Source organism: Balaenoptera borealis, assembly GCF_965194805.1.
Source record: "Balaenoptera borealis genome assembly, chromosome: 17".
NCBI lineage: Eukaryota > Metazoa > Chordata > Mammalia > Artiodactyla > Balaenopteridae > Balaenoptera > Balaenoptera borealis.
The window spans coordinates 28,472,526-28,489,882 of NC_138876.1; the positions used below are offsets into that span (position 1 = coordinate 28,472,526).

Below are 17,357 nucleotides of genomic sequence, written 5' to 3' on the forward strand. Positions count from 1 at the left end.
TGTGGCTGACAGGGTCTTGGTGCTCTGGCCTGGTGTCAGGCCTGAGCGTCTGAGGTGGAGAGCTGAGTTCAGGACACTGGACCACCAGAGACCTCCTGGACCCACATAATATAAAATGGCAAAAGCTCTCCCAGAGATCTCCGTCTCAACACTAATACCAAGCTCCACCCAATGGTCAGCAAACTCCAGTGCAGAACGCCCAATGCCAAACAACTAGCAAGACAGGAACACAACCCCACCAATTAAAAGGAGGCTGCCTAAAATCATACTAAGTTCACAGACACCCCAAAACACACCACAGGATGCAGTCCTGCCCACCAGAAAGACAAGATCCAGACGCACCCACCAGACACAGGCATCAGTCCCCTCCACCAGGAAGCCTATACAACCCAATGAACCAAACTTACCCACTGGGGGCAGACATCAAAAGTACTGGCAACTACAAACCTGCAGCCTGCGAAAAGGAGACCCCAAACACAGTAAGTTAAGCAAAATGAGAATACAGAGAAATATGCAACAGATGAAGGAGCAAGATAAAAACCCACCAGACCAAACAAATGGAGAGGAAATAGGCAGTCTACCTGAAAAAGAATTCAGAGTAGTGATAGTAAAGATGATCCAAAATTGTGGAAATAGAATGGAGAAAATACAAGAAATATTTAACAAGGACATAGAAGAACTAAAGAGCAAACAAACAATGATGAACAACAAAATAAATTAAATTAAAAATTCTCTAGAAGGAATCAGTAGCAGAATAACTGAGGCAGAAGAACGGATAAGTGATCTGGAAGATAAAATAGTGGAAGTAACTACCACAGAGCAGAACAAAGAAAAAAGAATGAAAAGAATTGAAGACAGTCTCAGAGAACTCTGAGACAACATTAAACGCAACAACATTCGAATTATAGGGGTCCCAGAAGAAGAAGAGAAAAAGAAAGGGTCTGAGAAAATACTTGAAGAGATTATAGTTGAAAACTTCCCTAACATGGGAAAAGAAAGAGTCAGTCAACTCCAGGAAGCACAGAGAGTCCCATACAGGAGAAATCGAAGGAGAAACGTGCCAAGACACATATTAATCAAACTATCAAAAATTAAGTACAAAGAAACAATATTAAAAGCAGCAAAGGAAAAGCAACAAATAACATACAAGGGAATCCCCATAAGCTTAACAGCTGATCTTCCAGCAGAAACTCTGCAAGCCAGAAGTGAGTGGCAGGACATATTTAACATGATGAAAGGGAAAAACCTACAACCAAGATTACTCTATTCAGCAAGGATCTCTTTCAGATTCGACAGAGAAATTAAAACCTTTACAGACAAGCAAAAGTTAAGAGAATTTAACTCCACCAAACCAGCTTTACAACAAATGCTAAAGGAACTTCTCTAGGCAGGAAACACAAGAGAAGGAAAAGACCTAAAATAACAAACCCAAAACAATTAAGAAAATGGTAATAGGAACATACATATCAATGATAACCTTAAATATAAATGGATTAAATGCTCCACCATAAGACACAGACTGGCTAAATGGATACAAAAACAAGACCCATATACATGCTGTCTACAAGAGACCCACTTCAGACCTAGGGACACATAAAGACTGAAAGTGAGGGGATGGAAAAAGATATTTCATGCAAATGGAAATCAAAAGAAAGCTGGAGTAGCAATTCTCATATCAGACAAAATAGACTTTAAAATAAAGACTATTAAAAGAGACAGAGAAGGACACTACATAATGATCAAGGGATCAATCCAAGAAGAAAATACAACAATTGTAAATATTTATGTACCCAACATAGGAGCACCTCAGTAAATAAGGGAAATGTTAACAGCCATAAAAGGGGAAATCGACAGTAACACAATAATAGTAAGGGACTTTAACACCCCACTTTCACCAAAGGACAGATCATCCAAAATGAAAATAAATAAGGAAACACAAGCTTTAAATGACACATTAAACAAGATGGACTTAATTGATATTTATAGGACATTCTATCCAAAAACAACAGAATACACTTTCTACTCAAGTGCTCATTGAACATTCTTCAGGATAGGTCATATCTTGGGTCACAAATCAAGCCTTGGTAAACTTAAGAAAATTGAAATCATATCAAGCATCTTTTCTGACCACAACTATGGTCAGAGACTATGAGACTAAATATCAAGTACAGAAAAAAAATCTGTAAAAAATACAAACACATGGAGGCTAAACAATATGCTACTAAATAACCAAAAGATCACTGAAGAAATCAAAGAGGAAATCAAAAAATACCTAGAAACAAATGACTATGAAAATACGATTACCCAAAACCTATGGGATGTAGCAAAAGCAGTTCTAAGAGGGAAGTTTATAGCAATACAATCTTACCTCAAGAAACAAGAATCATCTCAAATAAACAACCTAAGCTTACACCTAAAGCAATTACAAAAAGAAGAACAAAATACCCCCCAAAGTTAGCAGAAGGAAAGAAATCGTAATGATCAGATCAGAAATAAATGAAAAAGAAATGAAGGAAGAATAGCAAAGATCAATAAAACTATAAGCTGGTTCTTTGAGAAGGTAAACAAAATTGATAAACCATTAGCCTGACTCATCAAGAGAAAAAGGGAGAAGACTCAAATCAACAGAATTAGAAATGAAAAAGGAGAAGGAACAACTGACACTGCATAAATACAAAGGACCATGAGAGATTACTACAAGCAACTATATGCCAATAAAATGGACAACCTGGAAGAAATGGACAAATTCTTAGAAAAGCACAACCTGCCGAGACTGAACCAGGAAGAAATAGAAAATATAAACAGACCAATCACAAGCACTGAAATTGAAACTGTGATTAAAAATCTTCCAACAAACAAAAGCCCAGGCAGGACCAGATGGCTTCACAGGCGAATTTTATCAAACATTTAGAGAAGAGCTAACACCTGTCTTTCTTAACCTCTTCCAAAATACAGCAGAGGGAGGAACACTCCCAAACTCATTCTACGAGGCCACCATCACCCTGATACCAAAACCAGATAGAGATGTCACAAAAATAGAATACTATGGACCAGTATCACTGATGAACACAGATGCAAAAGTCCTCGACAAAATACTAGCAAACAGAATCCAACAGCACATTAAAAGGATCATACACCATGATCAAGTGGGGTTTATCCCAGCAGTGCAAGGATTCTTCAATATACACAAATCAACCAATGTGATACACCCTATTAACAAACTGAAGGATAAAAGCCATATGATGATCACAATAGATGCAGAAAAAGCTTTTGACAATATTCAACACCCACTTATGATAAAAACTCTCCAGAAAGTGGGCATAGAGGGAACCTACCTCAACATAATAAAGGCCATATATGACAAACACACAGCCAACATTGTTCTCAATGGTGAAAAACTGAAACTATTTCCTCTAAAATCAGGAACAAGACAAGGGTGCCCACTCTCACCACTATTATTCAACATAGTTTTGGAAGTTTTAGCCAGAGCAATCAGAGAAGAAAAAGAAATAAAAGGAATACAAATTGGAAAAGAAGAAGTAAAGCTGTCACTGTTTGCAGATGACATGACACTATACATAGAGAATCCTAAAGATGCCACCAGAAAACCACTAGAGCTAATCAATGAATTTGGGAAAGTAGCAGGATGCAAAATTAATGCACAGAAATCTCTTGCATTTCTATACACTAAGGATGAAAAATCTGAAAGAGAAACTAAGGAAACACTCCCATTTACCACTACAAAAAAAAAGAATAAAATACCTAGGAATAAACCTACCTAAGGAGACAAAAGACCTGTATGCAGAAAACTATAAGACACTGATGAAAGAAATTAAAGATGATACAACAGATGGAGAGATATACCATGTTCTTGTATTGGAAGAATCAACATTGTGAAAATGACTCTACTACCCAAAGCAATCTACAGATTCAATGCAATCCCTATCAAATTACCAATGGCATCCTTCACAGAATTAGAACAAAAAATTTCGCAGTTTGTATGGAAACACAAACGACCCTGAGTAGTCAAAGCAATCCTGAGAAAGAAAAACGGAGCTGGAGGAATCAGCCTCCCTGTCTTCAGACTATACTACAAAGCTAAAGTCATCAAGACAGTATTGTACTGGCACAAAAACAGAAATATAGATCAACGGAACAGGATAGAAAGCCCAGAAATAAACCCATGCACATATCATCACCTTATCTTTGATAAAGGAGGCAAGAATATACAATGGAGAAAAGACAGCCTCTTCAATAAGTGGTTCTGGGAAAACTGGACAGCTACACGTAAAAGAATGAAATTAGAACACTCCCTAACACCATACACAAAAATAAACTCAAAATGGATTAAAGACCTAAATGTAAGGGCACACACTATAAAACTCTTAGAGGAAAACATAGGAAGAACACTCTTTGACATAAATCACAGCAAGATCCTTTTTGACCCACCTCCTAGAGAAATGGAAATAAAAACAAGAAAAAAAACCAAATGGGACCTAATGAAACTTAAAAGCTTTTGCACAGCAAAGGAAACCATAAGGAAGATGAAAAGACAACCCTCAGAATGGGAGAAAATATTTGCAAACGAAGCAACTGACAAAGGATTAATCTCCAAATTATACAAGCAGCTCAGCAGCTCAATATCAGAAAAACAAACCCAATCCAAAATTGTGCAGATCTAAATAGACATTTCTCCAAAGAAGCTATAGAGATTGCCAACAAACACATGAAAGGATGCTCAGTGCCACTAATCATTAGAGAAATGCAATGAGGTATCACCTTACACTGGTCAGAATGGCCATCATCAAAAAATCTACAAACAATAAATGCTGGAGAGGGTGTGGAGAAAAGGGAACCCTCTTGCACTGTTGGTGGGAATGTAAATTGATACAGTCACTATGGAGAACAGTATGGAGGTTCCTTAAAAAACTAAAAACAGAACCACCATACGACCCAGCAATCCCACTACTGGGCATATACCCTGAGAAAACCATAATTCAAAAACAGTCATGTAGGGCTTCCCTGGTGGCGCAGTGGTTGAGAATCTGCCTGCTAATGCAGGGGACATGGGTTCGAGCCCTGGTCTGGGAAGATCCCACATGCCGTGGAGCAACTGGGCCCGTGAGCCACAACTGCTGAGCCTGCGCGTCTGGAGCCTGTGCCCCGCAACGGGAGGGGCCGCGATAGTGAGAGGCCCGCGCACCGCGATGAAGAGTGGCCCCCGCACCACGATGAAGAGTGGCCCCCGCTTGCCGCAACTAGAGAAAGCCCTCGCACTAAACGAAGACCCAACACAGCTAAAAATAAATAAATATATAAAGTAGCTATTAATTTAAAAAAAAAAAGAATCAAGTCCTTAAAAAAAAAAAAAAACAAAACAGTCATGTACCACAACGTTCATTGCAGCACTATTTACAGTAGCCAGGACATGGAAGCCACCTAAGTGTCCATTGGCAGATGATTGGATAAAGAACATGTGGCACATATATACAATGGAACATTACTCAGCCATAAAAAGAAACGAAATTGTGTTATTTGTAGTGAGGTGGATGGACCTAGAGTCTGTCATACAGAGTGAAGTAAGTCAGAAAGAGAAAAACAAATACTGTATGCTAACACATATATATGGAATCTAAAAAAAAGAAAAAAAAATGGTTCCTATGAATCTAGGGGCAGGATAGGAATAAAGACGCAGATGTAGAGAATGTATTTGAGGACACAGGGAGGGGGAAGGGTAAGCTGGGACGAAGTGAGAGAGTAGCACTGACATATATACACTACCAAATGTAAAATAGATAGCTAGGGGGAAGCAGCTGCAACGCAACGGGAAATCAGCTCCGTGCTTTGTGACCACCTAGAGGGGTGGGATAGGGAGGGTGGGAGGGAGGTGCAAGAGGGTGGGGATATGGGAATAAATGTATACATATAGCTGATTCACTTTGTTATACAGCAGAAACTAACACAACATTGTAAAGCAGTTGTACTCCAATATAGATGTTAAAACAAACAAACAAAAAAAGCATTATCCTTAGAGGAACACATGGATAGCGGCATTGGTTTAGGGTTTCTCCTCTATCCAAGCGTATTACGTATTTGAGAAAATTCACACAACAATAATTTCACAAATGGTGGTTAAAGTACTCGTTAAAGTATTAGAATCAAACTATGGACTATAAATAATATAACTTTGCCAATGAAGAAGCAATGACAAAAATTTTGAAAAGAATAGGTGAGAAGAAAATATCAAGAAACTGTAGGAGAGCTAACTGCCCAATTTTTGATTATTATCATAATTAGATAATATCTAGATGGGTTAATCAAGAGATTTAAATATGTTGTTAAATACTGAGAAGGTAACCATGAGTACTAAAATAATAATACCAAGAAATGGGACATAAAGAAGGAGATGCAGAGAAAGTGGCCCTTTGTAACCATGAGTTCTAAATATATCTAAGGATTCAACCAATCAGAGATAAAAAATATTCCAAAAAAACAATTCTAGAACGTTCCAAAAGAGCAAAACTTGAATTTGTCTTATGCTCAGCAAAGTATAAGTAATCTAGAGATGATTTAAAATATTTGGGAGGATGTGCATAAAATACATGCAAATAGTACATCATTTCATATAAGGGAATTCAGCCTAGGCAGATTTTGGTGTGCATGGGGTGGTCCTGGAACCTATGCCCCGGGGATTGGGGACAATCATACACCAATTCCTCATCTTCTACAGTGAGATATTGTCTAACCATGATAAATGAAGAAATGTAATATGTTACTACTAGAGTTCCAGTAGTAACCTCTGGAAGCATTTAAAACAGAAATGTCTGAAAATTAAAGGTTAAATTTCTGGGGAGCACAACTGAGGCTAAGAGTGGGAAAAAAGAGAGACTTTTACTTTTTTTTCCATACTGTTTGAACTTGTTTTAATTTTAATTCTTTATTTTCTTAATACAAAAATAATAGTGTTTTGTCCCCTTGGAGTCTGTATTTCCAGTGTCAGTCATAATAGCTGTCATTCAAAATGGAAAAAAAATTGTTTTCTTAACCTAATTGTCTAGATAAAATTGGCAGGTTGTTCTTTTATGCACTGGAATACAGTGGTGAACAAGACAAATTTGCTTTCATGGAAAGTCTTTGCTTTCTTAGAATTTACTCTGCCTTTTTTTTTTTTTTCCGGTCGTGCCATGTGGCATGTGGGATCTTAGTTCCAGAACCAGGGATTGAACCCGAGTCCCCTGCAGTGGAAGCACAGAGTCTTAACGACTGGACCGCCAGGGGAGTCCCTGCTATTTTAGAATTTATATTCCATGTGGAGGAAATAATAAATAAACAGATAAATAGACAATATAATTTCAAAAATGTCTCATTGCTGGGAAGAAAATGAAACAGTTTAATGTGATAAGAGTGATGGAGTGGAGATGACCAGCTGAGGTTAGGGTGAGGGGAACAGGAAAGACCTCTCTAAGAAGACCATACTCAACCCAAATTCTGAGCGAGAAGATGTGAGGCAGACTGTTCCAGTTACATGGAAGAACAAAGACAGCATCCCTAAGAATGGAAAGTGCTTAGGGAATCCACGGACAGAAAGATGACCAGTATCATTAGAGCAAAGACAAGGAGGAAGTGTAGGATGGAGTTGTTGTAATTACTAATTTTTAGTATACTTCTATGTTGGTGTGTCCCAGTTGTGATTTAAGAAAATTATAGTGAGACAGATTGCCTTTCTTGATAGAGAGGACAAGATGGGATTTGGGGAGCATGCTCGTCCCCTTAGCAACATGTATACTATGTTTCTTAGATACAAGGATTGGGGACCCTGTCTGGTTTGTTCACCACAATGTCTCCAGTGCCTGGCTCATAGCAGATATTCAATTACGTTGATTAAATCAGGGGAATCATCTCTGAAGTGGACATTTTAATTTTATATCATAATTTTGGGGCTACATACTACATTTCACCTATTCAGGAACCTTTTATTGGGTTTCTTTTTTATGCCAGATACTGTGCTGAGCACTAGAGATACAAAGATAAGAGTCTGTTCTACTCACAGAGATTTTATAATCTACCTAATTTATTAGAGTTTATAACATAATTGTAGCTTAACATTTGTACAATGACTATAGGTATCATTAAACCATTATTCATGAAGTACAAAAAGTTATACTGACATGAAAAGGCACTTCAGTGAATTACAAATATGAGGGTCTCATAACCAGTGCAATACTTGTGTCCTTTCTATTTCAAGAGTGAATTTTGGCCATTATTTAATCATTTCCACAGTACTGCACACTCAACAGTTCTCATTGTTATGCTCACAAAACAATACTTATTTCCAACTGTGGTTGGGCTGACAGCTGTCTGAAAAGCTAGAACAGATTTTTTTTTTCTTAATCAAAGTCAATGCAGAATGTGATGATTTCATTTTAAAATAAATTTGGATACCCATAAATAGTTTTTCTTTTTAATTTGGGTATAGCCGGTCTGACCACCCTCATACAGTGATTTTGAAAATCACTTTAATTCTTGCCTATTTATAAAGTCAGAGAAGGAAGAACAAAATTTGTATTCATTGCAAATTAGCTAAGGCTTCAAAGAGGTTATGTACATGAACATATCAAGATGGTGACATAAGTAGGATGAGAAGAAAGGAATGTTAAAATAATAGACATTTGTGCCCATGATGTTTTTTCTTTTTAAACTATACCTTTAAATATCATAATGAATGGAAGATTATACCACCTTCCAACAAATTGACACGGTTTTTAATAGACACAGGGCAAAGTGATAAGACTTTATCACTTAAACATTTGCCAGGTGGATAATAAATCATAAAAATGGAAGTGCCATTTGATCTAGAAATTAGTTTAGAGCTATCCTAAGTGCTTCTCAAACTTATCCGTTAAAGAAACTCTGATGATACAAGTAAATGTGATTCCTCCCATTTCCACACACCCTTCCACTTATCCTCACCTGCTAGCCTCCGCACTCTCAAAGTGGCCTGATAACAGCTTGAAATTTCTTTGAAATTCCAGTTTTATACCTAACATGTATGCATGTTCTACATTCTACTCCACTACAAAACTACATATATCAAACATAAAAACAATAAGTTTATTCTATAACTTCCTGTAAAATTAAAGACACCTGGAAAAATGTACCTTCCCTTTGATTAGAAACAGAATAAGAATACAATTAGGCAAGGGCACAAAGATATGCCAACAAGGATAGAAATGTCAGTGCTCTTATAATCAAGCTAAATCTTAAACAACGCAAATCTGCCAAAATGGAAGATTGGTCTAATAAATAATCATATTGTGGATCACTACACTCCTATTAAAAACTTAGTGAGAATGTATATTAATTAGGAAAAATAGGTGGATGATCATGACATAGTCCTTAGATAAAAAATAATAAAAATAAAACAATTTAGAGAGCTGATACCATTTAAAAAATATATGTGCCTGTGTGTGTTTGTCTGTGTATCTCCCCAATTTAAAAAATATATTTATCCCCATTATAATATTTCAGTAGAACCCATATCAAGAGAATCAGAGTAAAAACATTTTAAAGTAATATATTTAAATATTAGAGGACAAACTTAAGGTAGCAAACTAACTGCTTATCTATACACTGATGTATTTTCAAAATATGTATTAATAATTTGTGTGATTTTCATTGGGACCTTTTGCATATATGATTACAAGGATATATGTGTATATACAAAATGTTATCAATAGCTATCTTTGTAGTATGCTGTAATAGGTACATTTCATTCATTATCTCTTTTTTGCTTGTTTATTTTCTGATTATTTCTAAAAATATATAAATTACATATGTAAATAAGAATGAAAAATGTACTATTTCACATTGATACCACGTTATTAAATGTTGAATTGCCCCAATGTTGTTTTAAAAGTCCATAAGAATACAGAACTACAACAACAAGCTTTCATTTTCCCTCTCATACTTTTCCATTTCAAAAAGCTCCCAGACAATGGAACCTTAGATTCTATGCTCTCCTCTCCCTCTCAATGACTTCAGCCATGGTCTCTCCCTAAGAGAGGACTTTTTCTAAGGTAATATTACTGTTCTATACCTATAAAATCATCAAGATTGTGTTCTTCAGTACAAAATAGGAATTAAAGAGGTCTGATTGACTACCTGGCAGTTTATAACTGTTAACATTTTGTGACAGTGAGTGAGTAATCCATTTTAACAATGCAGTTGGCTGGTAGTAGAGAAAAACTTATTAGGGAAAATGAACGGTAAATGTGAACATGATTAAAGATACCGTACCCTCTCTGAGCAAAGAAATAAGATATTCTTAAAACCAAGCCTAGTGTCTGGGGGGCTCTACCGACCCAGAGTGCAGGTGCCATTTCTAATCTGCATAAAGGCAGCATATGGGCTAGAGGTAGCCCTGTATCTGCATCTGGGAGGGATTAAACAACGTGACCAAGATCCATTCAGAAATTAACTACCTCGCTTTCTCTCCTAATCAAATTTCTTTTAATTAAACGTGCATTCCCCTATAATACACTAAAACAGGTTTCAAGGCATTGTTAACACAGATAAATAGCTTTTATTCCCAGAACACTTTGCAAGCATAAGTTCATTGATTTCCACTCCCACTTTTAGATCTTTTCTAGTTTTATTTTGGCTTTTTCTTTATTGAACAGCCTACAGAGTTTGCTAATCACAAGTTAGTACAGATCTTCAATAAAGCAAAGGGCTTCACAAACCATGGGGCTACTTTAAGCTATATAAATATGTGAATATCAATTACAGAAGTAGATGGAAAAAAAATTAAATACTATCACAATTTTATTAAAAGTGATGTTTCTGAATGATTTATTTGTAAAATTTGGTCTCATATATTTTATCAGATATTTATATCCTTGATCTTTACTTTTACTTTTAGATCTGCAAATCCCTGAGGCCTCTCAAGTGGTGAAGAATTGAATTGAATACGGATGTCTATGAAACTTTGCTTACAGTTTGACATTTGTACTCACAGTTCATTTTACATGGAATCCTCAAAAAGCTGGAAGGTAAGACACCACTACCACTAAGCAACTTCCACCTTCCTTCAGGCTAAGTTAGATGCCTCCTTCCATTCTCTGGGACTTCCTCTTTTAGGGGTCTCATCACGCTGCTGCCTCTGATCATTTTATTTTTCTGTCATCCCCCCAAATAAGTCCTGGAGAACAGAGAGCTTGTCTTTTATGTTTTTGTATTCACAACATCTAACATGTAGGGGGTAGGCAATAAATTTTTGCTAAATAATTATCTGAGTGGAAGAGAAGACAATGTGTGGTTTGTTCTTATAGACCTAAATTCATAAATGGGTGGACTTTAAACTCCCTTACCCAGAAATCTATAGAAGATATCAGACAGTCAGACAGACAAAAATTCAGAAGACACACAGATACACAGACAGAGACTGGTTGAGACAGCTCTTAACCTGCTTTGATTCCTTAAAGGTGAATCTGTCCATCACAACGATATGGAAAAGGAAATAGGGAAGAGATGAAAGCATGGACTGAATGATGGAAAACGAAGGGGAAACATATAGGCAAATACATACATAGAAGCAATAAAAACATCTATAACCAGGTCTCCAGTCTACTAAACTTGAAAGGAGGGACCATGAACTGAAAGTCTGAAAGCATAGGTTTCAGTCCCCTCTTTCATTTCCTGTTGTTACTAACTCTCTTCTCTCCCAAGATATAGACAGACAAGTTGACCTTCCCACACATCAAATTCCCCATTGATAATACAGTGAGATTTAACCAAAGTTAAATCTAAACCTTCCACGAACTATAAGAACTTTCACTGCTAGAAGTCAGTCTTTCATACTCTGTCAATATTCCAGAAGGGGGCAGCATTTATTCATAATAGGGAAACCAAGAAAAAGTTTTACTCTAGCTAGCTTTCAAAGTAGTAAAGGTTGAGAAGTTGGATGAAAGGAACACTTAAACTCTTTCTTGAATTTAGTGTGAGTACATAAGGATGTCAGGAGTAGGAAAGTGGGTGGAAGTCTGGTGTCTGCTCTGCTGTGTAGGCATTTAATAAGGAACAAGTCAAATGGCTCCGTGAGAAAGAGATCATCCCTCTGGCTCACTCATCGTTGAATCCCTAATGCTAAGTGCTGTTTCTGGCACACGGTAGGTGCTTACTAAATGAATGATTGATAAAGAACGGGGATGGAATGGGTTCGTTCCCAGGACAAGTCTCACGCATGAGTGTGGAGTAGGCAAATCTATCTTTGGAGCGTCTCTCCTTATACCGCATTCTAGGTCTCATCCCTCTTTCCATGGCCCTAACACAGTCCTGCACCCCTGCAGCTCCACTTACCCCTGCACCCCTCTTCTTTACAATTACTGATTCATCCATCCGTTTACTTAACAAATATATTGAACACCTGATATATACCAGATTTTGTTCTGATGCCCTTGTCCTGACAAAATACATACTAATTAACTTTATGCCTTAAGATATAATAGTTCCTAACGGTAGCTACATTAGGGAGCAAGGTTAGGGCTGAGATTATTCTGCTTTAAATATGTGCAGGGAGATGGACTTAAACAAGTGAGTCTCTAATAAAGGACACATCAGGCAGAGAAGGTGACAATTTGGGGTAAGAGGACCTGTTCAGCTCCTCAGGAATCCCATCACTTATGTGAACTCTCCAAAAGTAGACTTAATTGCTTTGTTCCAAAACTGAGCAAATGGGAGCGGCAAAGGAACCTTAGAGAACACTTTTTCCACCTGCTTCTTTTTTCATACGAGAAAGTAAAGCTTAAAGAAGGTGTTATTTTCCCAAGGTAATGCTGACTAGTTGCAGAGCAGGGTCTAGAAGCAATTCTCCATGGTCCCTGTCTAATGCTCTCTCTAGGTGTCTACTACTCTTTTAACAAAACTTATCCCCACACACTCACTGTCTGTCGCAGTTTTTTTGTTTTTTAACAGACTATTTTTTTAGGGCAGTTTTAGACTCACAGAAAAATTGTACTTAGAAATTAATTTAGTTCTTTCATGGATCATGTCTTTGATATTGTATCTAAAAAGTCATGGCTAAACCCAAGATCTATATTCCTATGTTATCTTTTTTTTTTTTTAATAAATTTATTTATTTATTTATTTATGGCTGTGTTGGGTCTTCGTTTCTGTGCGAGGGCTTTCTTTAGTTGCGGCGAGCGGGGGCCACTCTTCATCGCGGTGCGCGGGCCTCTTACTATCGCGGCCTCTCTTGTTGCGGAGCACAGGCTCCAGATGCGCAGGCTCAGTAGTTGTGACTCACGGGCCCAGTTGCTCCGCGGCATGTGGGATCTTCCCAGACCAGGGCTCGAACCCGTGTCCCCTGCATTGGCAGGCAGATTCTCAACCACTGCACCACCAGGGAAGCCCTCCTATGTTATCTTCTAGGAGTTTTATAGGTTTTCATTTTACATTTAAGTCTATTATCCATTTTGAGTTAACTTTTGTGAAGTGTATAAACTCTATGTCTACATTCATTTTTTTTTTTTGCATGTGACTGCCCAGGTGTTTTAGCATCATTTGTTGAAAGTACGATCTTTGCTACATTGTATTGACTTTGCTCCTTTGTCAAAGATCAGTCACCTATATTTGTGTGTGGGCCTATTTCTGAGCTCTCTATTCTGTTCCATTGATCTGACTGTTCTTTCACCAAAACCACATTATTTTGATTCGTGTAGATTTATAGCAAGTCTTGCATTTGGGTAGTGTCATTCCTCCAACTTTGTTTTCCTTCTTCAACACTGTGTTGGCTATTCTGGGTCTTCTGCCTCCCCATATAAACTCTAGAGTCTGCAAAATAACTTTCTGGGTTTTTCATTGGGATTGCATTGAATCTATAGATCAAGTTAGGAAGAACCAACATCGTGATGATATGGAGTCTTTCTATCCATGAACATAGACTAACTCTTCATTTATTTATTTATTTGATTTCTCTCATCAGTTTTGTAGTTTTCCTCTAAAAATCTTGTACGTATTTTGTTTGATTTATACCTACATATTTCATTGGGGTGTCAATATAAATGTTATTGTTTTTAATTTCAAATTCCACTTGTAAATTGCTGGTATATAGGAAAGCAACTGACTTTTGTAGGTTAACTTTGTATTCTGCAAACTTGTTATAATTGCTTATTAATTCCAGGCAATTTTTGGTCAATTCTTTTGGATTTTCTACATGAACAATAAAGTCACCTGCAAACAAAGACATTTTATTTCCTCCTTCACAATCTGTATACCTTTTATTTCCTTTTTTTGTCCTAATGCATTAGCTAGGACTTTTAGTACAATGTTGAAAGCAAGTGGTAAGAGGGGACATCTTTGCATTATTCCTAATCTTTGTGGGAAATCTTCAAGTTTCTCTCCATTAAATATGAAGTTTACTATAGGCTTTTGCAGATGTTATTTATCAAGTTGAAGAAGTTCCCCTCTATTCCTAGCTTGCTGAGAGTTTTTTTCACTATGAATGAGTGTTGGATTTCTTCAAATATTTTTTTCTACATCTATTATGATCATTTGATTTTTGAATGTTGAACTAACCTTGCATGCATGGAATAAATCCCAGTTGGTCAAGGTATAAAATTCTTTTTTTTTTTTTTTTTTGGCCGCACCTCACAGCTTGCAGCATCTTAGTTCCCTGACCAGGGATCAAACCCCATGCCCCAGCAGTGAAAGCACTGAATCCTAGCCACTGGACTGCTAGGGAATTCCCTATAAAATTCTTTTTATACCTTGTTGGATTCAATTTGCTAGTTTGTTTTTAGACAGATTACTAAGCTCTCCAATGCTTTTATTTCCTCTTTCTCTAAAACTGGAATAATAATCTTTGTCCCAGATATTTTTCTAAAAGCCCTGTGCTGCCAATCTGCAGGAATGGTGAAAACTCATTAGCTCAGGAGCTAAGCCTGATTTTAAATACAGCTCTCCCACTTCTCAACTACATAGACCTGGGCCAGTCATTCACCCTCTTGAGGACTTCACTCAGTTATTTACCATGGAATCACTAAGGACATCCAAAAACGGCATTTAAAAGTAGCTTCTCAAAATTTTAATTAGATCACTCACTTGTTTTACTTCTGTCAAGATGATTAAACGCACTATGTATGTGAAAGCACTTCTTTTTTCCTCTCTTTTTTGCTATCCTGAGATTGCACTTCCCAATAAAGCATGATCAATCAAGCTTTGCTGTGTATTCTGTTTTCTAAAAAACTTAAGCCATGGTGTTCATTTAAAGTACCATTATTATTAGGAACATCATAAAAGCATTTTTTCTTTTCATTCATTTCCTGTTTTAAGTTGTTGACTATTCATCAAGGCTATCCTTATGAAACAATTTCATTCAGGTGAAATCAGATTAAAAAGGACACCAAGTACAGCTCAGAGGAAGAAAATACATCCCAAGAGAGCAATGAGAATATTAAAGATTTGTCTGTAAGGATGGAATAGGTGCCCCTTCTGTTTCAGGAACTCCTCTGCTTTAGCAACCATCTGACTGGTGCTAACATGTCCCATGAGTCCCCCATTAGAAACCTCCTTTAAAAGACTGTCCAGTCACATGGTCCCTTGAGGTGGGTACCTGGCCATAAACACACACACACATACATGTGCACATACCATGTGTGGCCTAGAGCAGTTCTCCATTTCACATTTCCCAGAGTCTAAGGCCATGGTTCCCTGATTTTCCTCTTTTGCCGATCTTTTCATGAAGTAAAGACCTCTTTGTCACAAAAATATAGGAGTTACGTAATCTCAGAGTAAACTGCTTTTCTTTCAATTAAATAAATTTAGCCATAAGAAAAAGTCCCTACATTATCCTTATTTTTCTCATTTTACCTCATACTGGTGAAATTTTGTCACAGACTGGTGTTCGGAAACCACTGGCAGAGGGGCAACTCAGTTAATGAGCTAAATAGAGAACTGGGAAAGGCTGACTCACCTCACCAAAGTGAGGAATGTTCCAGTATAGAAAAACACTAGGAAATACCCGATCCAAGAAGGACAGTTTAGGATCAACCTCAATATTTTAAGTGGTTAAGACCACTGTGCATTTAATAGATGTTGTACAACAAATCAGATGGGAGAGTGTTGTTACAGGCACCCAGACCTTCTCTTTCTTTTGCAGAGATCATCCTTACAACCAAAATCAAAAGCCCAATTTTTCATTACTTTTATAGATATTACTTCAACATAATTTTTTTTCAAATATATCTGAGGTATTATGGCCAATGCCATAGAACACTGAGTAAGATTAACATTCATGAATATATGTTTGTTTGTTTTGAGAACATGACCCTGACAGAGTGTGAAGTTCTGGTTTTTTTAGGAATCATTCAGGGCAGGACCAGACAAAGTCCCTGCCCTTGAAGTCCTAACTTTCCAAGTTTATATACACATAGCACACATAGTATGAAAGACACAGGGCATATGAAAGGGTTAGTTTTGTATTTGGTTTTGATATCTGCTTTAATTCCTTAATAGAAGAAAAGAAAGGAAGGAAACAGGATGGGAGGGAGGGAGCAAAGGAGGGAGGGAGGGAGGGAAAATGGAAAGCAATAATGGTGGTTCCCAGAAAGAAGGACAATGGCCAGTGGGAGATTTATGGGAAGTGAAAGCCCTGATCCTGCCCAGCTTGTCCGGGAACTCTTCCTGCTGGGGGGTGATTTGTGAACTGCTGTCTGGTCAGCAGTTCCAGGGAGTCAGTTCTGGACTCTAATCCTCACATTTAGAATCACTAAACCCAAGCCAAGGTTGTTTTCCAGGAATAGGGCTTTATAGGGTAAGGCTACTTCATGCATTGTGTGGTAATTAGTGAATAGTCCACTTCATATCTAAGAACAGAGTCAGGACAGAAAAAAAAAATGTAGTAATATTACCAAAGCTTGGAAAGCACTAATTTAAAAAAAGAAATCATTTCTTTCCAGAATAGATATGGCCCCACATGACAGTGGGTATGAAATGGTTAAATACTCAAACCTCAGAACTGATAAATCATGAAGGACTTTCATTGATGCTTCCGAGTAAACGTCATGACACCAATAGTTCTGTTTAATAAACCAATTTTCAGTTCAACAGTAACAGCAGCTAGCATGTATTGAACACTTTCCACATGCCAGCCACTGTCCTAAACACTGATGTCACCTGCAATATTGCATTTAGTCCTCACAATAGTCCAGAAAGTTAATTAATATACTTATGTCCATTCTACAGATGAGGAAACTATGTCTAAGAAAGTTCAAGTAACTTATTCAAAGTTAGTTTGATAATAAAGGTGGAGCCAGGGTTTGAGCCCAAACAGTCCAGCCGCAGAGCCCCATGCCTCCATT

The 17,357-nt window shown here is 37.3% G+C and overlaps 1 protein-coding gene across 1 annotated transcript in view; it reads right to left on the reverse strand.

Moving 5' to 3' along the window:
* Nucleotides 1–17,357, reverse strand: part of EMC2 (ER membrane protein complex subunit 2) — a 392,876-nt gene that overhangs the window by 114,514 nt on the left and 261,005 nt on the right. The gene's annotated exons all lie outside the window — the stretch shown is intronic.